The following is a 26,125-nucleotide window of genomic DNA, read 5'->3' on the forward strand; positions in this document are numbered from 1 at the left end:
TGCGAGCCGAGCTTTTAGAAGCTCAAGACAGCTTTGACTTCAGCCCCAGTTCTTATCTTGCCTACGGTTTCGGGCTCTTATACTGTCTATTGTGATGCCTCGAGGATTGGCCTTGGGGAGGTATTGATGCAGGACGGTAGGGCGATTGCCTACGTGTCCAGACAGTTGAAAGTGCATGAGAAAAATTATCTTGTGCATGATCTCGAGTTAGCTGCTATTGTTCATGCCTTGAAGATCTGGCGTCACTATTTGTATGGCGTGCCTTGTGAGATTTATACGGATCATCATAGTTTGCAGCACTTGTTCAAGAAAAAGGATCTAAATTTGCGTCAGGTGAGGTGGTTGGAGTTATTGAAAGATTATGATATTACTATTCTGTATCACCCGGGCAAGGCCGATGTGGTGGTCGACGCTTTGAGTCACCGGCTAGAGAGTTCGGGTAGCTTGGCATATCTACCAGCAGCTCAGAGGCCTATGGCGATGGATATTTAGGCCTTAGCTAGTCAGTTTGTGAGATTGGACATTTCGGAGCCCAGCCGGGTTATAACTTGTGTGGTCTCTCGGTCTACTTTGTTTGATCGTATCAAGGAGCGGCAGTATGATGATCCCTATTTACTTGTCCTCAAGGATAGAGTTGAGCGTGGTGATGCTAGGGATGTGTCTATCGGAGAGGGTGGGGTATTGAGGATGCAGGGTCGGATTTGTGTACCCGATGTTGAGGACATTCGGGAGTTGTTGTTGGCAGAGGCTCATAGTTTGCGGTATTCCATCCATCCGGGTGCCGCGATGATGTATCAGGACTTAAGGCAACACTACTGGTGGAGGCGGATGAAGAAGGACATAGTGGGATTTGTAGCTAGATGCCTCAACTGTCAGCAGGTAAAGGCTGAGCACCAGAGACCGGGTAGGTTACTTCAGCAGATTGAGATTCCCGAGTGGAAATGGGAGAAGATCACCATGGATTTCGTAGTTGGTCTCCCATTGACTGCGAAGAAATTTGATTCTATTTGGATTATTGTGGATCAGTTGACTAAGTCCGCTCATTTCATTCCAGTGTGTACTACTTACGCAGCGGAGCTGTTAGCGGGTATTTATATCAGAGAGATTGTCCGTCTGCATGACATTCCAGTTTCTATCATCTCGGACAGGGGTCCTCAGTTTACATCACGATTCTGGAGAACCGTTCAATAGGAGTTAGATACTCGGGTGACTATGAGTACAACATTTCACCCTCAGACGGACGGACAGTCCGAGTGCACTATTCAGATTCTTGAGGATATGCTCCGTGCATGCGTGATTGAGTTTAGAGGGTCTTGGGATCAGTTCTTGCCATTGGCGGAGTTTGCTTACAATAATAGTTACCAGTCTAGTATTCAGATGGCGTCGTATGAGGCTTTATATGGTAGGAGATGCAGGTCTCCGGTGGGTTGGTTTGAGCCGGGTGAGGCGAGACTATTGGGTACAGATTTGGTACAGGATGCAGTAGAAAAGGTTAAGGTGATTCAGGATCGACTCCGTACAGCCCAGTCATGATAGAAGAGTTATGCGGACCGGAAGATTCGCGACATTTCCTTTATGGTTGGTGAGCGGCTTTTACTTCGGGTATCGCCTATGAAAGGCGTCATGAGGTTTTGGAAGAGAGGAAAGTTGAGTCCGAGGTTTATTGGCCCTTTTGAGATTTTGAGGCGAGTTGGGGAGGTTGCTTATGAGCTTGCTTTACCTCCTAGTTTGGCCGGGGTTCATCCAGTATTTCATGTCTCGATGATTCGGAAGTATCACGGTGATCCATCGCATGTGTTGGAGTTCACTTCAGTCCAGTTGGACAAGGATTTGTCCTATGTTGAGGAGCCAGTGGCAATATTGGACAAACAGGTCCAAAAGCTCAGGTCAAAGGATATAGCTTCAGTAAAGGTTCAGTGGCGGGGTCGGCCGGTCGAGGAGGCGACTTGGGAGACCGAGCGGGATATGCGCAGTCGTTACCCTCATATTTTTGCTACTACATGTATGTTCTCTATGCTCGTTCGAGGACGAACGAATGTTTAAGTGTGGGAGGATGTAACGACCCGACCGGTCGTTTTTAGAATTTGCGCCCCGTTCCCCTCTTAACTGTTTCCCCGAAGTTTAATTATGCTGTTTTGTTTTGCCAGGACGTTCGGTATTAGGATTCGGAGTGTTTGTGACACTTAGTCCCTAAATTAGAGCTTAAGTGTTGGAAAGTGGTCCGTAATCGGAACAGTGTGAAGACGACCTCGGAATGGAAATCCGATGGTCCTGGTAGCTCCTTTAGGTGAATTCGGGGTTGGGAGCGTGTCCGGAATATGTTTTGGATGTCCGTAGCTCATTTAGGCTAGAAATGCCGGAAGTTAGAATATTGAAGTTTCCGGTCCGATAGTGAATTTTTGATCCGAGAGTCGGAATGGGATTCCGGAAGTTGTTGTAGCACTGTCATGTCATTTGGGACGTGCGTGCAAAAGTTTAGGTCAATCGGACGTGTTTTGGTTAGGTTTGGAATCGAATGCAAGTTTTGATAGTTTTGATTGAGCTTAGTCTTCGATTTGATGAAAAACAAGGATTTTGATGTTAACGGTGGTGTTTTAAGGATTCAAGCAAGTTTGAATAAGGTAAAAGGTCATGTCTGTGCTTTTGGTTGGGGTCCCGGGGGCCTCGGGGTGAATTCGGGTGGTTAAACGGAAGATATGGGGAGTTGAATGGTTGCTGAAGTTTCAACCTTCTGTCATAACCGCACCTGCGGTTTGGGTTCCGCAGGTGCGGCGCCGCATAAGCGGCTAGTCAGTCGCAGGAGCGGAAGGAGTCCATTTCCTCAGAAACTGCAGAAGCGGTCTCTGGACCGCACATGCTGTGAAAGATCCGCAGAAGCGGATTCTGGGCCTGTTAAGTGAAACCGCAAATGCGGCGGATTTTCCGCACAAGAGGGACCGCTGGTCCGCAAAAGCGGAAACCGCTGTTCAGATAAGAGAAATCCGAGGGTTTAATTTCATAAGTTGGAAAAATCAATTTTTAGCTCGGGCAAAGGCGATTTTGAGAGGGATTTGAAGAGGAGATTACTGGGTAACGTTTCTATGATACTTTCTAGCTAAATTCCATCATTTAGTAGTTAAATCCATCTTTTAAACGAATTAAGGATCAAAAATGGAAGAACTTGGGTGATAGTTCATTGACTAAACTATTGGGTTTTGAGGGGGCATTTGACCTCCGATTTGGGAGATTTTTATATGGTTAGACTCGTGAGAGTACGAGATTTCTGAAAATATGAAAATTATTCGATTCCGAGACGTTGGCCTGAGGGGCGTTTTGGTCATTTTACCTATTTTCGCGCCTTAGCTTTAATTTTAATAGTGTAATTAGTTGCTTGCGATGTTATTTACATTATGTAATTGGTTTGAATAGACTCGAGCCATTAGGAGTTGGATACTCGTGGCAAGGGCATCGTTTCGTAGTGATTTTGTACCGGTTTGAGGTAAGTGGCTTGTCTAACCTTGTGTGGGGGACCTCTCCCCTTAGGATATCTTGACTGTTGTTTTAAATGGCTTGTGCGCGAGGTGACGAGCATGTACTTATGCTAATTGTTGAAAACTCACTTTACTTGAATTATTTAGACTGTGTTCCTCGTTTATTTGATTGTTATAAATGCAAGTTTTACCTGTGTTAGTTTAAATAAAGCATGTTAGTTGACTTACTTGTTTAATTGACTAAACCGCAATATCTGCTCTTCGTGAAACATGCTAGACTCTAGGTTCTATATGTTGCCTTTACTTAGTATTTTTACTATATTGAACTGCTGTGATGTGTTTACGAGTTGAGACTACGGGACGGCATCCCGGGAGTTTTTCCTGTACGTATTACGTTTTAAGACTAAAAGTGTGGATACTAGGCGATCCCTGGCACATGATTTATTATAAATGGGGGATACTAGGGGATCCTCGGGATACTTGGAGATCCCTCGTGTATAAATGGAGGATACCAGGAGATCCTCGGGATACTTGAGAGATCCCTCGTGTTATGATGAGGATACCAGAGAGATCCTCGGGGTACAAGGAGATCCCCGATGATAAATAACCGGTGGTGTTTTTTTCCTTATTTCCCATATTGTATTTTGATTTTGTTTCCGCTTTACTTATTATCTTGCTAGATACTCGATATACACTGTATTCATATTGTCTATTCTTTTCATATTGAATATTATGTTTATCTCAGTAGGGCCTCGACCTTCCTCGCCGCTACCCAACCGAGGTTAGGCTTGGCACTTACTGAGTACCGTTGTGGTGTACTCACGCCTCTTCTACGCATGTTTTCCATGTGCAGATCCATGTACTTCTGAGCAGGCGTACCGTCAGTAGCTGTCAGGGACCGTATTGGGGACTTGAGGTATACATCTGCTACGTCCGTAGATCCGCAATGTCTCCCTCTCATTCTACCCATAGCTTATTAGATATTATTTTGTTCCTCCTTTGTATTAGACTATTCTGGTGACTAGAGCAGAGTGTGTTTTCTTATAGCCTGTGTTGCCTGTGGGTTTCCGGGTCTTGGAAGTTATTTCAGCATTTTTCTTTTATTTAAAGTGTATGTGCCAGGCGGCAAATCTATACATTTTCTTATGTCATTTGGCATTCTGCTATTGTTTTTCATAGAAATTGTTAGTTCCGCAATATGTTAGGCTTACCTAGTCGGGAAGACTAGGTGCCGTCATGACAAGTTCACGATTGGTGAACTAGGGTCGTGACAGCTTGTTTTTGCTATGCATGTTATATCAATTGGTATCACAGGCCATCTTAGATCCAACTAGATAATGTAATACAACATGAATAGAGTAATATTAAAACGTGTTGTTTAATTCTACATGTTTGATATAATTATTCTATGCCAAAACCATGACTATTTTATTAGTATCTTAATTCTGAAATTACGAATTAATACACATATGCATAAACAGTGGTGTTATATTTAATGACAATCTATTTTATTACGTTTTTGTTGAATAACTGAGTTTTTTGTTGTTGATAAAAACGTGACTGTTCTCAGAGTACTATTAATTCTGTAATTATGAATTAATGCATAAATAATGGATTAATACTATTAATCTATTTTAGTTACATTTTTTGTCCATAATCAGAATGTTATTTTAATAAAAATGTGACTATTTTGAATGTTATTAGTTCTGAAATTATGTATTACTATACGGATTATGAATAGTGGCGTTTTTGAACGGGTGAAAAATATTATTTTTTACAATTCTGTTCGAAAATAGTTTTAATAAAATTATTATTTTGAGTTCTAAAATAATGAATTAACATACACAAGTATGTTTGTGAGCACGTGATTTTTGTACTACATGAATTACTCCCATAAAATCAAAACAGTATAATTTCTTTCAGTATTTGCAATTTTGTGGATTTTTATAGCATTTTTTGCTAAATGTTTGCATTTTGTCCGTGCATTTTAATTCATAAAAATACAAAAAAATACATTGCATTTGCATCTAGGATTTAATTTTACATTTTGTGGATTAATTATTAAATTAATGCTTTACAAAAATGGAAAATCACAAAAATAACTCATTTTTGCATTTTAAATTTTTGAGTTTCGAATTTTGGTAGTTTTTCTTCTAATTTGGTATTTAATTATTTGTAGTTTGTCATTTAGAAGTAATTTAATTTAGTAGGATAATTTTATTAGAAATTAATTTAGATTTTTAGTTTTAATTTGAAAAGAAAAAGAAAAGAAATTCAAAAGAATTGAGTCTTATTTGTAAAAGACCCACGAATTGGACATGTCTTTGATTTAAATGCCTAGCCCAAGGCAGAGGCCCAGAACACCCCTTTAACAGGCCCAAATTTCATCCTAACATGGTCCGTCCCATACCCCAACCAAACGGTGTCGTTTAGGCTGAAGTGAATCTCAGTCGTCTATGTTCTTCAATCTTACAGCCAAGAACTGGGGTTCTCAATTTATATAATTGTCCGAACGTTCCCCCCACCCCCTTTAGAACCCCCCCTCTCAATCTCCTTCGTCCCAAATTTCAACCCTAGAGAAGCCGCCTCAAATTCCAGTCACCTCCGCCGGCGGCCGGTGGCCAATCGCCACCAAACTCACACCACAACTCCCTCTCCCCTTCCTCAACATGAATGAACCATCAGTTCCTTTCAAATACCATCAAAATTCCTCAAAACTCTGAAACCCTAGTCGCCGCCCTTGTTTTCTCCGGTGGCGGTGCCACCCCAAATCACCCCAGACTAATACCTTACAACCCCCATGAGCCCTTCATACCAAATCCGCAAATATATCCCTTCGGATGTGCCCAAAACCCCTCGAATCATAGATCAAAGGCAGAATCCTAATTCCAAAAAATTGCTGTCACACCTCCTTTTCACCTACACCCACAAGGCCATAAGGGAGTTTTTCCAATTAAACGACAATCGAAACGGGATTATATTATTAAAAGATTTAGAGTCACCACTTGGGATATTTAAGGGTGTCCCAAGTCACCGGTTCAAATCCTGAATCGAGGAAAAGATTGACTCTGTTTTACAGTCCGCGAACCCAAAATCTGTGTAAGGAATTCTGTTAACCCGGGAGAAGGTATTAGGCATTCCCGAGTTCTGTGGTTTTAGCACGGTCACTCAACTGTTCGTATTTGGCTTATTTATCTGAATTTAATACATGTTGTAACTGATGTGCTTCTTAACTTTAAACCGCTTTTATTATTATTTTAAAGAGAATTGCAACACCATAAAAACGTGTCTCGAACCACGTCACATAAATGCACTCGTGGTTGTTGACACATTTCGACTTCGTTGAGATTTGGATTTGGGTCACATAAATGCGCACCCGAGTTTTGGGAGGTAATGTTATTAAAATACGCGCTTAAAGAGACTAACGCGTTATTAACTTTGGGAAAGGCCGTGAAATTTGCTAAATGGCCCATCCCAAAATCTAAGTGTTTTAACACAAAGATTTATCGAGGGCCCCGCGATTCATGTGTTTTGTCTGGCAAGGCTCATATCGTTTATTATTTAAAGGTCCATCCTAAAGCCAATTACAATTTTCTATTTCAAGTTATCTCTAATAAAAATCACCCTAATTAATTAATGTCAACCGAAACTGAACCTTATTGCCCTTTTGTGCAAATTTACTTTTGTACTAGAACTGATGAGGTTGGCCCAGCCGGCGTTCAAGCCATTAAGGCAAACCCCATGTCAACCTATTTTTCATACTAACTGATTTATAGACATTTAAAAATCCAAATCCATTCAGTTATGGTAATTTAATACCACATGCAACGTGCAGCCCAGACGACCCTAAATCACAATTCAACTTTGACCAAGCAATTTACTTATCCAAGCTATTTGTGTTTTACCTGATTCTTATATCAAAGACTTAACTGACTATTTCTAAGAATTAAGACTTTAGTTGCTTGTGGCGATCAATCAATCTAAATTTGACTGTACCATGCTGGACGACTTATAGCCCAATTTTGTATTCAGTAACATGCAATCCAATTTGGGCTCATAATTAAAACTATTTTAGTGTTCAATTCTACCAACTATTGAATACAATTACCTTAAGCTAATAGGCAGACCAATACAAAATAACAATCAAAATAGTCCAAATTCACCTAAAGCAGTCCTAATTATGCGGTTCAAATTATTACAATCCAGCTAGTTCAAAGTCAATTTTCAGTCCAATAAAAATCAAAGATTCAAAAGTCTAAAACAGTTCTAATTACTTATGATATCCAAATATTTATGTTCTAACCATTGTGATCTATGAGCATGTGAACTAACTTTCACTTAACCAATATACTAAAGTCAAATGAGTCCAAGCATCCAATTATAGTCCAATACAGTTGTGGTAATATAATTAATAGTCCAAAGTGTCTCTAGTTTAATTACAATATTCAACTAACCAAATCATAGAAAATTATCTAAGGCATAATAGAATTATTAAAATAATAAATCCACAGTAGAGGAACTGCTTTAATTTCATTTCACTCTCAACTGAAGATGCTCTATTGAATCAGGTTCAAAATCTGTACCTGGATTTTAAGCAGAACAGAAGAACAAGAAGAAGTCAGCGGCAAGTAATCAACTGATATTCAGTAATCACAAGCACCAATAATAAGCAGAAATCAACAACAGCCCAGTAACGAATGCAGCAAACCCAGGAGAATTTGAAACCAAATGGAACCAGATTACTCAACCACACACACAACTCAAACAAGCTCAAATGAACTTGAAATTGAACTGGGATTTCCAGAAAAACCAGTTACACAACTAGAAAAGTTCAAACAATACCAATCAAGCTCGAAATTGAAACCTTGATCTTGGGAAAACTTCCAGCAATCAAAAAGAAGAGAATTGATCAAAAGTCAACCAGAAAATCAATGAAACAATGCCTTCTTTTTCTTTTTGACTTCTTTATCAAACTATGTTTGTTTTTCTTTAACTCTCAACCACTGACTCCAAACTCTCTCTTTTAAAATCTGTTAATGTATCTCTCTGTGTTTTCAAGCTCTCAAAAAACTCTCTGTGTTTTTCAACTTAAAACTAAATGCCCTCCCAGCTCTCAAAATGCTGTCCTAAAACTGGTTGCCTCTCCAACTGGTCCTCAACTCTCAAAATGATGTCTCTAAAACTCTCCCCTTGAGCTCTATCAGTCCCTGTCTTTTTATACCCAAAACCAAACCCTCTCCAGCTCTTAGGAGCACTCAAACCATTTAAGAAAGCATTCCCCCCCCCCCCATGATATTCTCTGAGAAACCCACTACTGGATGTCCATCCTATTATTAAACCTTTTCCATTATTCTAATCCAATTAGTATGGGCAGCATGGTTTTTTAAAATCAAATGTGCCCTGACAACCAAGATGACATCCCACTTAGTCCTAACATTTTTAATTCAGTGAATTACCTTAAACCTCATTAATCAATAAATCCTAAACTGAACTAACACATATGATGCACATCCGGGAGAACAGGCCAGTGGGTTCAAATAACAGTTAAAAACAAACAAATTCAAGTAATTCCACAACATTCAACTGACTAAGCAATTCAAATAAATGTGACTGATTACCTACCAATTTTAAGGGTTTTTCTAACATGCTTTCAGGGCTAAGACTAATGAGGAAGTTAGACCAAATAAACAGTTCGAAAGAGAGGAAAGAAAATGAACGAAAGAATCACAGAAGATTATTCATACAGAACTAACAACAATAGAAAAAGAAAAGAAAAAAGAAATACCTCAGAGTTTAATGGTGGCTTCAAATCCGTTCTAATTGAAACTTCAATTTGAATTTGAAGCCGAAAGGGACCTTAATCCAGTGTTCTCGACTGAGAACACACGATTAAAGTCGATTACGACTTCAATTTTTCAACTACATATCAATTCTGGAGTTTTTTTTAGGGTTCGTTCATCAAAATTAAGATTCGAACGAATCCCGCCTGATTCGAAGGGAAATGGTGATAGATTAGGTAAAGTAAGGGGGAGGGGACTATAGAGTGTTAATTTGGGGCTAAGGGAAGTGGCTAGGTTTTTTGACTGATCTTCGATTGAAGATTCAAACAACCTGGCTGGGATTCGAGGGAAGATGATTGGGGGTTTGGAAAGGGGAGGTCGAGGGGAACCTAGGGTATAAAAATGGAGGTGTTTAGACGTCGGCTGCCACCATAGACGATTTCCGGTGGGCGGTCGACGGCGGTGTGAGCGGAGGGTTTTGGGGTCTCTGAACTTAGAGACGAAGAGGGCAAGGGGGTTTGACTTGGGGGGAGGGGGCGGGTCTGTATGGAAAGATATAAACTAAAGAGGGAATTTGATCCAGGTCGTTCGATCATATGAGATCAACAGCTTGGATCAATTGACTTATGGGAAACGGGGTCATTTTTGTCATAATTGGGACTGTTTGGGTATGGAACGGGTCGAGTTCAGTTAGATGGATACGGGTGATGGTTTTTGACCGTTGGATATGGTTTGGACGAATGGCTGAGATTTATTGATATTGAAATGACGTAGTTTCACCATCATACTACGTCGTTTCATCTAGCCTGGGTGAAGGGTTTCTTGGACCGGGTTTTGGGAGTGGATTTGGGCTGGTTTGGCCGGGTAATGGGGTGGTTTTTGGGTAAAAATTGATTGGGCTAGGGTAATGTGGCCTAATATTCAGCTTATTTCTTTTTCCTTTGTTTTCTTCCTAAATAAACTTGAAAAAATAAAACTTAAAATTCCTAAATAACAATATAAAACCAAATCAACTTAAAAATACTAGATTAAATCTAAATATCAATTATTGCAAATAATTGAGTACCAAAACCACACAGCTAAACACAAAAAATGCAAAGTGCATTATTTTTTATGATTTTCCGATTATTGTAAAATAAGTTATGATTTAACTCAAAATTATAAAATTAAATCCTAAATGCATATGCAACGTATTTTTTGTATTTTTTTATTAATTAAGAAAAAATAAACATGCACAAACAAATATAAATAATTAACAAAATGCCACGAAAATTTTCAAAATTGCACACAGTTGAAAATTATTTTATTTTTTAATTCTTTTGGAGTAGTTCACATAGGGCAAAAATCACGTGCTCACAGCTGCCCCTCTTTGTCCGAAAATATGAAAAGTTTTCGTGCAAAGATAAAGTGAGCGGATACGAGCGATTTTTGCCCATTTTGAATACTCCGTAGGAAGCAGTTTTTGAAAGATTTGACCGAACCTTTGCTTCAAAGGTTTCGTACATATCCTTGGCTAAAAAGGAATCAGGTCAATGTAGTTCGAGAAGTTTCGATAGCTGGGACTACCATGAAGTTGTGGTCTTGATGTCACAGCTGTTGCTGCTGCTACCGCTTACTGACCTCCTTATTACACCGTGATGAAAAATAAAGAAGCTATACTAAGATATGGCCTATGAATTACAAAGATTTATTCTCAAACTTGGTCCTGTGATTCTTGTTGCCTTGTTGACTTGTATTTCCTCTAATGTTTCTTTGTTTCTGACTTGACTTGTAGTCTTCTCTTCCTCAGGTGGATGCCTGATTGCCGAACTCGAACTGCTTTTTTCCTTCTTGTGAAATTCGAATTATTTTTCCTTCGAAATTGAACTGCCTTCTTCTGACCAGTGTTTCCTTCCTTCTGATTTCTAAACTTGAATTTATTCCCCTAATCTTGTTTTGTAATCCTCTTGATTATTGTTGTATCCCTCCGCTCTCCTGGCGGGTTACTGACTTCTTGATTTAAAAAGGTAACGCCTCCATTCTTCGGGCGGGCTCCTGACTTTAACAACAACTTAAAAAGATAACGCCTCCGTTCTCCGGGCTGGCTCCCGGCTTCAACAACTACTTAAAAAGATAACACCTCCGTTCTTCGGGAGGTCTCCCGACTTCAACAACAACTTAAAAAGATAACGCCTCAGTTCTCCTGGCGGGCTCCCGACTTCAACAACTACATAAAAATATAATGCCTCCGTTCTCCGGGAAGGCTCCCGACTTCAACAACTACTTAAAAAGATAACGCCTCCGTTCTCCATGCGGGCTCCCGACTTCAACAACTACTTAAAAAAAGATAACGCCTCCATTCTCCGGGCGGGCTCCCGACTTCAACAACTACTTAAAAAAGATAACGCCTCCATTCTCCGGGCGGGCTCCCGACTTCAACAACTACTTAAAAAAGATAACACCTCCATTCTCCGGGCGGACTCCTGACTTCAACAACTACTTAAAAAGATAACGCCTCCGTTCTCTGGGCATACTCCCAACTTCAACAACAACTTAAAAAGATAATGACTCTGTTCTCCGGGAGGGCTCCCGACTTCAACAACTACTTAAAAAGATAACACCTCAGTTCTCCGAGCGGGCTCCAGACTTCAACAACTTAAAAAGATAACGCCTCCGTTCTTCGGGCGGGCTCCCGACTTTAACAACTACTTAAAAAGATAATGCCTCCATTATCCGGGCGGGCTCCCGACTTCAACAACTACTTAAAAGATAACGCCTCCATTCTCCGGGCGGGCTCCCGACTTCAACAACTTAAAAACTGTCTTCTATTGACATTGTTTTCCCTTGCCTCTTGAACCATTTCCCCTTGAAACTTGATTTATCTTCCTTTAAAACTGCTTCCCTTCAAACTTGTGTTGTCTTCCTTCGAAACAGCTTCCCTAAAAATTTGTGTCGTCATCCCTCGAAAACTACTTCCCTTAAAACTTGTATTGTCTTGCTCTCCCTTAAAACTTGAATTGTCTTCCTTGTTATTCAGATGGGTACCTGACTTCAACAAAATGGACAAACTAAAGAAAATTTTCCTGCCTCAGTTTTGATAATTTTCCTTGTAGCATGTCTTTCCGCCATCAGTAACATTTCATGCCCTGTTTCAAATCAAAGAAAATTTTGTCAGTTTAAAATGTGGTGATTGGTTTGTGATATTCCTGCTGGGGATAGTTTTCCTTTTCACCTTTCCCTTCTTTGTGTTGTCTGACCATCTTGAAACTTGGCCGATAACTTCCGACCTTCTTGATGATTCCTTATTCACAAACTTCTTGACTATTGTTTTCCATTTTTATCCTTCTTATTATACCCCAATAGCTTCAATGACAACTGATTTCCACTTGAAGACCCTGCTAGTTCCTTGACTATGCACTTCCTTTATAAACCTTAACCTAGAAAATACCTCTCTTCGTTTGCACCTGAATATCTTTGATTTGTTGCATTTCCCCTGGACCGATATCCAACTTCAATGTGTTTCACCTAATCCCCAAAGTATTTTGATTATTACCAACTTCAGTGCGCATGTCACACTTTCCTGATTTAAGCCACTGGCTTTGGCCTTGAGGTCTATAACCTTTGATTTCTGCTTGGAATATCTTTCTTATCAGTACTGGTCCACCCTTTTTGTCAATCTCATCACGGAATATACCTTTGATCCATTCACCCAACACCCTCCATCTGTTGCATTCTCCATGAATTCATATGTACCAAACCTTTGTATTTTGCAGGACCCCATAGGTGTTGATTATTACCAGCTTAGTGCGCTTGTTGTTCTTTCCTGACTTATGCCACTTTGATGTACTAGCCAGATCTCGTCTTGTGCAATTGGAAAGCTGATGGCAAATTTTGAAGTCATTTCTCACATATTCTGACCAAACAGACTCAGGAAGAGGAAATGAACAAGGTAAAAAGGAACAGAGTAAAAGACAAAGGAAATAGATGATTCCTAACAAGAAAAACTATAAAGTTAAAAACCTATCAGACGTGGATACCAACTCTAATGGTCATGACATGCACATGTGGCCTATTCTGTCAAGCAATTCTGATGTTCAACGCTTGTGGTATTATTAAACCGTGAAATTGGGCTTTGATTTTCCGTCGTTAATCATTTTTCACAATCTCCGTCTGGTGACTTCCCATCTTATTCTCAATCCTTATTCGACTTGCAGTGCCAGAAGGGTTTTCACTATCAAGCCTCTCTCATTTTGGTATTTTTCTCAACTTACAGTCGCCTCAAGGTGCCTGTGAAGGTTTTCACCAATAAGACTCTCTCATTTTTTATTTCTCTTGTTCGGCCTGGAGTGTTGCCCCTGGTATGAATCATCTTTACTTGCTCGACTTGGCATCTTTTGAAGACTGGTCAGAAAGTCTTTCTTTGGACCGTAACGTGGGATTTTGGATAGGGCTAGAAAGAAAGAGTATTAAAGGCTCAAAACAAATCAACTTGGGTTCAACAATTACAACCTTCGGAATAAGAATTTTTACAATAACCATAACTTCTGCCCCAGTTTCTTGCTTGGGGATCTTTTGAGTTTTATTTTACTATGACCGAGTCGTGAAGCTGCCTACGTATCCTTAAAAGGAATCAGGTCAAACGTAGTTCGCCCAAAATTCCTTGTTGTTATAGTTTTCCTTTTCACTTATTTATTATTTTTCTTTTTCTTTTTCTCTTTTTTTTTTCTTTTGTTGTTTTGTTGTTTTCTTTTCTTTTTCTTTTTCTTTTTCTTATCTTTCATGTTTGTGTTTCTAATCTTTGCTACTGATTATGAAAGAGGGGTATGAAAGAAATCAAATAAGGCTCAAAGGGGTAACGAAGGATAAATTGTTTAGATAGCAGAACAAAATGCCTTCGTCATTCCAATCTTCAAAACCTGCCAAACAACACGATTAAACGAACGTTTGTAACATCTTCTGATTGTGCTAGACTTGATAGCTATATTCACACATTTTCTTTCTTCATCTGTTAAAAATAGCATTGGGCAAAACTTTCACTCTCATTATCATGAATGGCCCCTGTCAATTTGGACAATTTGCTTTTACGGTTTCTTTATGTTTTATCTGCCCCGGTTCCACATGGTTCGGGCTTCAAATGATCTCAAACTGTTCTTATTTCCCTTAAGTGTCTCAATCATCTCCCAATGACTTTATGATTAACTTTTAATATTAGGCCTAAAATTGTGCGCGCATGTCATGTCACTAGAGTTGACAGGAAAAGAACTATAAAAAGGAGAGGACTAAACAAAAGAAAATGTCTAGAAATAATAGAAAATAGGACATTGCATTAGCCGATGAAACAATTCGAATAACAAGACAAGCAAACTAAACTGGGGTTAACAACCCTTAGAAAAAACCTTGAAAACACTAAATGAGATACTACGACCAAAGGGACTGGACAAAATCAAAAGATAGAAAGGTTTGATTTACAAGACAATATCCAGATTATAACCCTGAAATAATCTGGACAACAGAAATGACAACAAAATTAGCCACCAAAACTCCTCCCAGGATAACCAAGAGATGGAGCATCTTTCCAATCACCAAACTCAACCTCTTAGCCACCGACTTTTGCATCAACATTTCCAAGACCATTATCCACTTCAATATCCTTAGCTTTAATCAATACATCCCCAAGAGGATTCATATGCTCTTTGTTACTGTCGTTGATCACAATTACCCCTTCGTGAATCATTCTTTCTATTTCCTTTTTCAAAGAACGACAATTCTCAATGATATGCCCTTGGACATTAGAGTGGTACATGCATCGTACAGTAGGATCAAAGCTTTTTCCTTGTGGATCTGGAGTACAACCGAGGAGCGGCTCAATCAGGCCAGAATGCTTTAGCTTTTCAAACAAACTTGCATAAGATTCTCTGAAAGAATTCTCTTTTTTCAGTAGCCTTTTTATTTTATACTCTGGACTTGGTTGGAATCTTTTGCGGGCAGGTGGTTGAAATGCCTGATGAGACATTTGTGGCAACGGTGCAGACCCTCATGGGCCTCGGGGATATGGAGCATATGGTGGTGCAACGTGGACAAGATATCTGTGAAGTGATGCATGATTTAGGGGGTTCTGTGGAGAGAAGTAATGGTTGGGAGAATTACAAAGATATCCACGGGGTCTATATGGAAGCTGAGGGCGTTTAGCAAGTACGACCACTGGACCTTGTCGTTGGGGAGGTTCAACAACATCTTTTCTTTCCATGGGAAGATTATCCCGAGCAACTTGTTCACTCCATCTGAGCCAGAACTTCCTAAAACCTTCTTTAGGTTTCTCCTCTATCTGAGATATGGAGGATTGATCAGGGATAATGTCTGTATTATTCTGGAAGTGTCGCACAAAGTCATGAGCCATGTCATCCAATGTATTCCACTTACTGACATCTTGACGATTATACCATTCCAAAGCTACCCCAGTCAAGCTTTTGCGAAAGTATGCCAGTAGCAAATCGTCTTTCTCGCCAACATTCCTCATTTCCTTGCAGTATTCCCTCAAATGGACTACCGGATCTTCGCATTCCTTATTTGAGTTGAACTTTGGTACTTTAAACCTTGCAAGTAGGCGAATGTCAGAGAGTGTACACAACTCTTGGTAAGTCATGATGTCTTAGTCTCCCGTCCCTTGCACGTTCTTTAAGGACTGTTCTATGTTCTTCAGCTTCTTTAAACTTGAAGGAATAGTGATGGAGATACTAGGGTGATCGGGAGATGCCAAATTTTGGGTAAGGACAACATTTGAGAAACCAGGTGGTGGCGGTATGGGTGCCTTCCCAACCATCCAAGCCTGATACATGTTTGTTATGTGATGTCTTAACATCCTTGCCTCATCAGCCAAACCTGTGTTCTATTCAACCAACCACTTTTGGGTACCAATATCAAACTCCCCCATTTTGTTGTTATCTGCCATCGCCTTTTGGCTTTTATGTTGTAGAGAGGAATTACTATTTTCGGAACCACAAACCAACAATCTTTCTGAGGATTGAAAAAGAACAAAATGGGAGCAACCTGTTAGCGTTAGGGCTTTTAACAGATAGGTAAACACACATTAAAGATGCAATGCACCTAGGCAGTTAACCCTTTATATCATGCATTTGCTTCAGTTGCGTGCGTCATTCCGGCTTCTTATATTTGTGCCCCTTTTTTGAACGCCTCTCGAATTTTCCTTCATTTTATTTATTTCCTATTTTTTCTCTTGTTTTTTTCTTTTTAGTGGTGGTCGAATCTTATGTGGATTGCCTACGTATCATGTCCCCGCATGAATCAGACCATGCGTAGTTCTGACGGAGAAGTACAAAAATGACTAGTAACACATTTTGGATTTTTTTTCTCTTCAAATTTTCCATAAAAGAAAAGATGCGCTTATTAAAACGACACATTTTGTTAAAAGATTAACGGACTCTAAAAGACGCTATCACCAAAAATGGAAATACAACCTAAAAATAGACTAACAGACTCAGACTCACAAATACTCTTTTTTCTTTTTCTTTTTTTTTAAAAAAAATTTATCATTGTTTCTCAAAAATTTCATAAAATATCCGGTCTTTTCAATATGGCCTTTCAACATTTCGAAGGAGATTAAAAGGCTGTGTTTGCTAACCGGCCAAAACCTTGAAAAATGACCAAAGGTGACTGTTCTCGCAAAACCAACCTTCTGATGCCCTTTTAGGGACATTCTGCTATTTTTGACAAGAATGACATCACCTTAATTTATGACAAAATGACGACATTTATTTACCCCTATTTTTCAAAATAGTTGAACCCGATATGGGTTGCCTACGTATCTCATATCCGGTGAGAATCAAACTTACGTAGTTCTGCAAAATAAAACAAACTATTTTGAAAACAGGACTCTTTTTTTTCACAAACTATTTTCTCAAAAACAAAAAAAATCCTTTTTTTCTTTTTTTTTTTAAAAAATTATTTTCCTGAAAAATTCGATAGAGTTTCGGCACTATTTGGGTATTGGTTTTTCTAAAATAAGTAATTGACTCTCTACACTGCTATTTCTTTTTTTTCTCACTTTTTCTCAATTTTCCGATATTTTCGATATTCAGAAGTCGGTCAACATGCGGGCCTGAAACAAATAAATGCACAGAAAACAAGTAGGATGCATCACGATAGTCATTTCATTTCAGGTTGCTTGTCTTAGACGGACCCAACCCCTGTGTTGAGCCCCCTAAGTCAAATGCACATGATGCAAATAAGTGTTCCTACTAGGGATCCGACGTAAGGCTGTGTTATTCTAGGTTCAAAACCTAGGTGTTTGTTCTAAACCTGACTTACCCGAGCGGACAGCTCAAGCCGAGGGGGAGGCAGCGTACCGGGAATACAGAAGCTTCACCGGTATAGCAACTTATCCGAACCTCGTTCTAAAATTGGAGTAGACTCTATACAGAAAATAAGTCACACGAAGTGCACCCTTCTTCATGATTTAGAAGACTCAGAGAGAAGATAGGTTTCGGCGCAGTTTATATACAATCCACGAAATATCAAAGCGGTAAAAGCAGTCAATTAGCACATTAGGCACAGATCATGTAATAAAATCAGATAAAGCCAAACACAACAATTATTCTAAGCTCGAATTGTGAACCCTAAACAAAACGTTCTGGGTTCTTGTCCCCAGCAGAGTCGCCAGAGCTGTCACACCTCATTTTTACCTACACCTGCAAGGGCATAATGGAGTTTTTCCAATTAAAGGACAATCGAAACGAGATTATATTATTAAAAGATTCAGAGTCGCCACTTGGGATATTTAAGGGTGTCCCAAGTCACCGGTTCAAATCCCAAATCGTGAAAAAGATTGACTCTGTTTTACAGTCCGTGAACCAAAAATATGTGTAAGGAATTCTGTTAACCCGGGAGAAGGTATTAGGCATTCCCGAGTTCCGTGGTTTTAGCACGGTCGCTCAACTGTTCGTATTTGGCTTATTTATTTGATTTTAATACATGTTGTAACTGATGTGCTTCTTAACTTTAAACCGCTTTTATTATTATTTTAAAGAGAATTGCAACGCCATGAAAACGTGTCTCGAACCACGTCACATAAATGCACCCGTGGTTATTGACACATTTCGACTTCGTTGATATTTGGATTTGGGTCACATAAATGCGCACCCGAGTTTAGGGAGGTAATGTTATTAAAATACGCGCCTAAAAAGACTAACGTGTTATTAACTTTGGGAAAGGCCATGAAATTTGCTAAATGGCCCATTCCGAAATCTAAGTGTTTTAACACAAACATTTATCGAGGGCCCTGCGATTCATATGTTTTGTCTGGCGAGGCTCATCTCGTTTATTATTTAAAGGTCCATCCTAAAGCCAACTACAATTTTCTATTTCAAGTTATCTCTAATAAAAATCACCCTAATTAATTAATGTCAACCGAAACTGAACCTTATTGCCCTTTTGTGCAAATTTACTTTTGTACCAGAACTGATGAGGTTGGCCCAGCCGGCGTTCAAGCCCATTAAGGCAAGCCCCATGTCAACTTATTATTAATACTAACTGATTTATAGACATTTAAAAATCCAAATCCATTCAGTTAGGTAATTTAATACCACATGCAACGTGCAGCCCAGACGACCTTAAATCACAATTCAACTTTGACCAAGCAATTTACTTATCCAAGCTATTTGTGTTTTACCTGATTCTTATATCAAAGACTTAACTGACTATTTCTAAGAATTAAGACTTCAGTTGCTTGTGGCGATCAATCAATCTAAATTTGATTGTACCATGCTGGACGACTTATAGCCCAATTTTGTATTCAGTAACATGCAATCCAATTTGAGCTCATAATTAAAACTATTTTAGTGTTCAATTCTACCAACTATTGAATACAATTACCTTAAGCTAATAGGCAGACCAATACAAAATGACAATCAAAATAATCCAAATTCACCTAAAGCAGTCCTAATTATGCGGTTCAAATTATTACAATCCAGCCAATTCAAAGTCAATTTTCAGTCCAATACAAATCAAAGATTCAAAAGTCTAAAACAGTTCTAATTACTTATGATATCCAAATGTTTATGTTCTAGTCATTCTGATCTATGAGCATGTGAACTAACTTTCACTTAACCAATATACTAAAGTCAAATGAGTCCAGGCATCCAATTACAGTCCAATATAGTTGTGGTTATATAATCAATAGTCCAAAGTGTCTCTAGTTTAATTACAATATTCAACTAACCAAATCATAGAAAATTATCTAAGGCATAATAGAATTATTAAAATAATAAATCAACAGTAGAGGAATTGTTCAATTTCATTTCACTCTCAACTGAAGATGCTACATTGAATCAGGTTTAAAATGTGTACCTGGATTTTAAGCAGAACAGAAGAACAAGAAGAAGTCAGCAGCAAGTAATCAACTGATATTCAGCAATCACAAGCAGCAATAACAAGCAGAAATCAGCAATAGCCCAGTAACGAATGCAGCAAACCCAGGAGAATTTGAAACCAAATGGAACCAGATTACTCAACAACACACACAACTCAAACAAGCTCAAATGAACTTGAAATTGAACTGGGATTTCCAGAAAAACCAGTTACACAACTAGAAAAGTTCAAATAGCACCAATCAAGCTCGAAATTAAAACCTTGATCTTAGGAAAACTTCCAGCAATCAAAAAGAAGAGAATCGATCAAAAGTCAACCAGAAAATCAATGAAACAATGCCTTCTTTTTCTTTTTAACTTCTCTATCAAACTCTGTTTGTTTTTCCTTAACTCTCAAACACTGACTCCAAACTCTCTCTTTTAGAATCTGTCATTGTATCTCTCTGTGTTTTCAAGCTCTCAAAAAACTCTCTGTGTTTTTCAAATTAAAACTAAATGCTCTCCCAGCTCTCAAAATGCTGTCCTAAAACTGATTGCCTCTCCAACTGATCCTCAACTCTCAAAATGATGTCTCTAAAATTCTCCCCTTAAGATCTATCAGACCCTGTCTTTTTATACCCGAAACCAAACCCTCTCCAGCTCTTAGGAGCACTAAAACCATTTAAGAAAGAATTTCCCCCATGATATTCTCTGAGAAACCCACTACTGGATGTCCATCCTATTATTAAACCTTTTCCATTATTCTAATCCAATTAGTATAGTCAACATGGTTTTTTTAAAATCAAATGTGCCCTGACAACCAAGATGGCATCCCACTTAGTCCTAACATTTTTAATTCAGTGAATTACCCTAAACCTTATTAATCAATAAATCCTAAACTGAACTAACACATATGATGCACATCTGGGAGAACATGACAGTGGGTTCAAATGACAGTTAAAAACAAAGCAATTCAAGTAATTTCACAACATTCAATTGACTAAGCAATTCAAATCAATGTGGTGACTGATTACCTACCAATTTTAAGGGTTTTTCTAACATGCTTTCAGGGCTAAGACTAATGAGGAAGTTAGACCAAATAAACAGTTCGAAAGAGAGGAAAGAAAATGAACGAAAGAGTCACAGAAGATTATTCATACATAACTAACAACAATAGAAAAAGAAAAGAAAAAAGAAATACCTCAGAGTTTAATGGTGGCTTCAAATATTTTCTAATTGAAACTTCAATTTGAATTTGAATCCGAAATGGACCTTAATCGAGTGTTCTCGACTGAGAACACGCGATTAAAGTCGATTAAGACTTCAATTTTTCAACTGCATATTAATTCTGGAGTTTTTTTAGGGTTCGTTCAATAAATTAAGATTTGAGCGAATCTTACCTGAATCGAAGGCAAACGGTGATAAATTAGGGTAAAGGAAGGGAGGGGACTATAGGGTGTTAATTTGGGGCTAAGGGGAAGTGGCTAGGTTTTTTGACTGATATTCTATTGAAAATTCAAACAACCTGGATGGGATTCGAGGGAAGATGATTAGGGGTTTGGAAAGGGGAGGTCGAGGGGAACCTAGGGTGTAAAAATGGAGGTGTTTGGACGTCGACCGCCGCCGTAGGCAATTTCCGGCGGGCAGTCGACGGCGGTGTGAGGAGGAGGGTTTTTTGGTCTTTTAGAGACGAAGAGGTGAATGGGGGTTTGGCTTGGGGGGTGGGTGGGTCTGTATGGAAAGATATATACTAAGGAGGGGATTTGATCCAGGTCGTTCGATCTGATGAGATTAACGACTTGGATCAATTGACTTATGGGAAACGAGGTCGTTTTGGTCATAATTGGGATGGTTTGGGTATGGAACGGGTCTGGTTCGGTTAGATGGATACGGGTTGTTACACCCCTTTTTTAAAACAAACTCTACTTAATACTCTTAAATAAATAAAAGATTTAAATAAAGCTTGAAAAGGGTTTTCAATTAGAAAGTGACAAAAATTTGTTCAAAAGGAAATAACTCAGAGTCGCCACCTGACATTTGATTTCGGTATGTCGGGTCACCGTTTTTTCCAAAAATAATAATTTTCCTTTCAAAACACTTTAAACTCTAAAACTAAGTCTACACTAGAGATTTGGGTAAGGGGGTTCATTTGACTAGGGAAGAAGGTGTTAGGCATTCCCCAAGTCCCGTGAAGGTCAGGGTTGCGTACTCGATCAAGTTGGCTTTTAAGATATTCAAATTGAGGTAAAACACACAAAGGGAAATAGACATCCAAAAGGTTCGAAGTCGTCCCTTCTTAATAAGAGAAAATTAAAAGGAAAAGAAAAGAAAAGTCCTAAGCTAGCCTATACTACTTCTCCACCATAGTCGCCAAGGCCTCCAAAATATTTACATAGTTCTTCGGGGCATACCCCGGATAATAATATATACAAACTCTACGGGGCATTCCCCGGATAAATTTAACTACAGGAACGACCTCTCGCCTCAAATTAACAAAAAATCATAAAGTTCGCCTACCCGCTTTGCTAGTTTCCTTATTACGTCAGTCCCATGGTACACACTCAATCTAACTTAAATTCTTAATTAATTTTTTTGTATACATTATCTTAAAACCCAATTATGTACTCTACTGAAGCTGCTTTAGTATCAAATCAATATGCATCCAAAGTCCCAACACATAAAGGCAGTAAGGAAGTGCCAGCAAACCTGAACAATTAATCTTGAATGACACAGTTAAGTGATGGATTCAAATAGTATTAAGTCACCTAAGATTTCAAGAGCAGTACATTACTACTTCAAATCAGGGAAGATAACACATATTTCAACAAGACACACAACTTATCACCATAGAACAAGAAATGAATGGATGAAAAGAAAGAAATAGACCTCTCATTTTCTTAATCAAAATGCTGCTCAGATGTGTCACGAAGAATGTCGAATGACGAAATCTGATAAAAAAATAGCTACAAAATGGGAACAGTGGCTGCAACCTCCAACCTCGAACATCAACTTCTTAATCGGACTCCACGACTCGAACACCAATGTTCCGAAATTCAAACTTAAAGATCTGATGCAAGAATTTCAATATTAAACCATAGTAGTCCACCGCCAACATTGGATTGCTGGGATTTTCGTTGTTGATGGAAGAGTTCAGGGGGCTCTAATTGCTGCTTCTACCTATCCGCGAAGAAGAAGATCTGGGAGTAGCTGGTGTTGTCTTCACGATAGTATGGAGATCCGTCGTTCTGATGACGGTTTGGAGGGACGGTGAAGAAGCAAAAGCGGATGGAGATCGAGTTCTGGTTTATGTTCGGCGGTGGCTACTGAAGATGGTTGTGGCGGTAGGAGGGCTGTTTTTGCTCGCTGAAGGAGAAGGGTCTTAGGGCTTTTGTTTTCGTTCAAGGCCGAGGAAGGAGGAAGCCATGGATATGGTCTTCAAGTTCTAAGGTTCTAAGGTTAATGTGAAGAAAGAAGAAGACTAGTAGCTCCGGTTCAAGGGTTTAGTTCAATGTCTTTTTAGGCTTTTTCCTCCATTGTTGTTACTCCAAGGTTCATGAGGAAGAAGATGGTCTTGTTGTCTTGTTTTTGGAAGAAGGTCACGGGTGCTGTCTTGGTGATGGAGGAGAAAGGTTTTCTGAGGTGGTTCTGGGGTGGTTAGGGTGGGCGACGGCTGAGGGGTGGTGAGTCTATGTGATTTCCTGCAACTGGGGAAGGTTGTGCGGCGACGGCAATAGGTTTTGGAGAGCAGGGTGGCGGCGGCTGTTTGTGTTTTGGGTCCTAGGGTTTTTGTTGTGTGTGGAAGATGAAGCTCTCCTAGGTTTTTTAATGTCTCTCAAGAGAAAAATCTGAGGGCGAACGACACATATAGCCACTAAAAGCAGTGGCTTTTATTTTAAAGCCACTATTTTCAATATATTTAGACTTTAGCCATTCCTTTAAAAAACTTATACTTGACTGGACGAAAATACCCTTCTGGTATAACTTATATCTATGCTATCAACACAAGCAGCAGTTACATAAAGAGAAGAAGCGAGCAGCAGCAGCAGTTACCACAGCGGCGATCAACTGAGGACGAACCACCATTTCTCTTCCCAATTTCAAAAATTCAGCATTCTAATCCAAAAAAACGACATAGATAAACAGTAAGTTGTAATTTCATGTGTTTCTATCGATTTTTATTTCGCTATAGTTATACTTTTTTAGATCTATATTGATTTGATTATATATTAGATAAGAATTTGATTTTTTTTAATTTCTGGATTGATAAATTTATAAACATCACCTCCTATGATAATTATGTATTCCGGACATAGTGTCTTCATTTTGGAAATTGAATTCAAAAAAATAAGAACATTATGTCCTTAACTTTGATTCTACTGGCCTCATTTTGCAAATTGAATAAAAAAACTTAAGGACAAAATCCTTAACTTTTAAATACATGTTTAAATATTAAGGACTAGCAGTCCTTAACTTTTAATTCCATGTTTAAATGTTAAAGGACAGGCAGTCCTTAGCTTTTAATTTCTGATTCAAAAATTAAGGACTGACGGTCCTTAACTTTTAATTCCATGTTTAAATGTTAAGGACTGACAATCCTTAACTTTAATTACATGTTTAAATGTTAAAGGACAGGCAGTCCTTAGCTTTTAATTTCTGGTTCAAAAGTTAAGGACTGACAGTCCTTAACTTTTAATTTCATGTTTAAATATTAAGGACTGACAATCCTTAACTTTTAATTCCATGTTTAAATGTTAAAGGACATGCAGTCTTTAGCTTTTAATTTCTGGTTCAAAAGTTAAGGACTGACAGTCCTTAACTTTTAATTCCATGTTTAAATGTTAAAGACTGGCAGTCCTTAACTTTAATTACATGTTTAAATGTTAAAGGACAGACAGTCCTTAACTTTTAATTTCTAGTTCAAAAGTTAAGGACTGACAGTCCTTAACTTTTAATTCCATGTTTAAATGTTAAGGACTGACAGTCCTTAACTTTAATTACATGTTTAAATGTTAAAAGACAGGCAGTTCTTAGCTTTTAATTTCTGGTTCAAAAGTTAAGGACTGACAGTCCTTAACTTTTAATTCCATGTTTAAATGTTAAGGACTGACAGTCCTTAACTTTTAATTCTATGTTTAAATGTTAAGGACTAGCAGTCCTTAACTTTAATTACATGTTTAAATGTTAAAGGACAGACAGTCCTTAGCTTTTAATTTCTGGTTCAAAAGTTAAGGACTGGCAGTCCTTAACTTTTAATTCCATGTTTAAAACTTAAGGACTGTCAGTCCTTAACTTTTAATTCCATATTTAAATGTTAAGGACTGACAGTCCTTAACTTTAATTACATGTTTAAATGTTAAAGGACAGGCATTCCTTAGCTTTTAATTTCTAGTTCAAAATTTAAGGACTGACAGTCCTTAACTTTTAATTCCATGTTTAAATGTTAAGGACTGACAGTCCTTAACTTTAATTATATGTTTAAATGTTAAAGGACAGGCAGTCCTTAGCTTTTAATTTCTGGTTCAAAAGTTAAGGACATGCAGTCCTTAAGTTTTAATTTCTGGTTCAAAAGTTAAGGACAGACAGTCCTTAAGTTTTAATTTCTTGTTCAAAAGTTAAGGACTGGAAGTCCTTAACTTTTAATTCCATGTTTAAATGTTAAGGACATGCAGTCCTTATCTTGGTCTTGCACTTACAGTACACTTGTTCTTAATTCTACAAGGATTGCTTTATAACGTATGTCCTTTGTTTCCCATTATCTTGACTTGTAGGATGGAAACAATATGCATAATAGTTGCTTTTAATGGTAGATGGACTGAATACTATAAATATCTTGATCATCAAACAAAGCTTTTCCTAGCACCTGAGTCAATTCAGTTTGAAGATTTAGTTAAACAGATTTTTGAGCTTATTGAATTGGATAGAGAAAAGTTTGAAATAGTGATATGGTTTGATATCAACCTTGGAACAAGCAAAAGAATGCTTGTATCCAAAGATTTAGATCTTCACACATGTATAGAGTTGCTAAAAACTCATTCACTCTTCAAGAGCTGTCGTTTCATAGTTGATATTTCGGAAAGAGTTTTTGCATCAACAAGCAATGAACATGCCAACACAAAAACTCAACATGACAATCAAGAGCGATGCCAACAGATAGTTGAAGTAGATATGGTTGAAGCTCAACCATTAAATGAAGAGGTGCATCAAACATTTGATTCTATTCAAGTAGAAGGACAAAGCATTATAGAGATTGACAACGAACAAGCTTTGGGTATTCATGTCTTAGAGAGTGCACTGGTAATCGAAGTAGTTGCTGACAAAACTTGCACTCAAATAACTAGACGAAGATCAAATTTGAAACAAAAAGAATCCCCAACTACGATATTAAGAGAAAATGCTTCTTTGGATAAAATAAAAGTCGGATCAGTATTTGATAAGAAGAAGAGCATAATTAACTGTTTTTCCAATATAGCAATCAAAGGACATTTTGAATTCAAAGTTGTTAGATCAAGATCAACAAGATATTCGTTGACATGCA

At 38.4% G+C, this 26,125-nt stretch overlaps 1 long non-coding RNA gene across 1 annotated transcript; it reads right to left on the reverse strand.

The window, feature by feature from the left end:
* Positions 1-19,335: 19,335 nt before the first annotated feature.
* Positions 19,336-22,891, reverse strand: LOC107797245 (uncharacterized). The gene is made up of 2 exons (XR_001650641.2): positions 22,477-22,891; positions 19,336-19,591 (listed from the first exon to the last, which is right to left on the reverse strand). It is a non-coding gene; the product is annotated as an uncharacterized LOC107797245 (long non-coding RNA).
* Between the last annotated feature and the right edge of the window lie 3,234 nt (positions 22,892-26,125).

Source organism: Nicotiana tabacum, chromosome 6 (genome assembly GCF_000715075.1).
Source record: "Nicotiana tabacum cultivar K326 chromosome 6, ASM71507v2, whole genome shotgun sequence".
Classification (NCBI taxonomy): Eukaryota; Viridiplantae; Streptophyta; class Magnoliopsida; order Solanales; family Solanaceae; genus Nicotiana; species Nicotiana tabacum.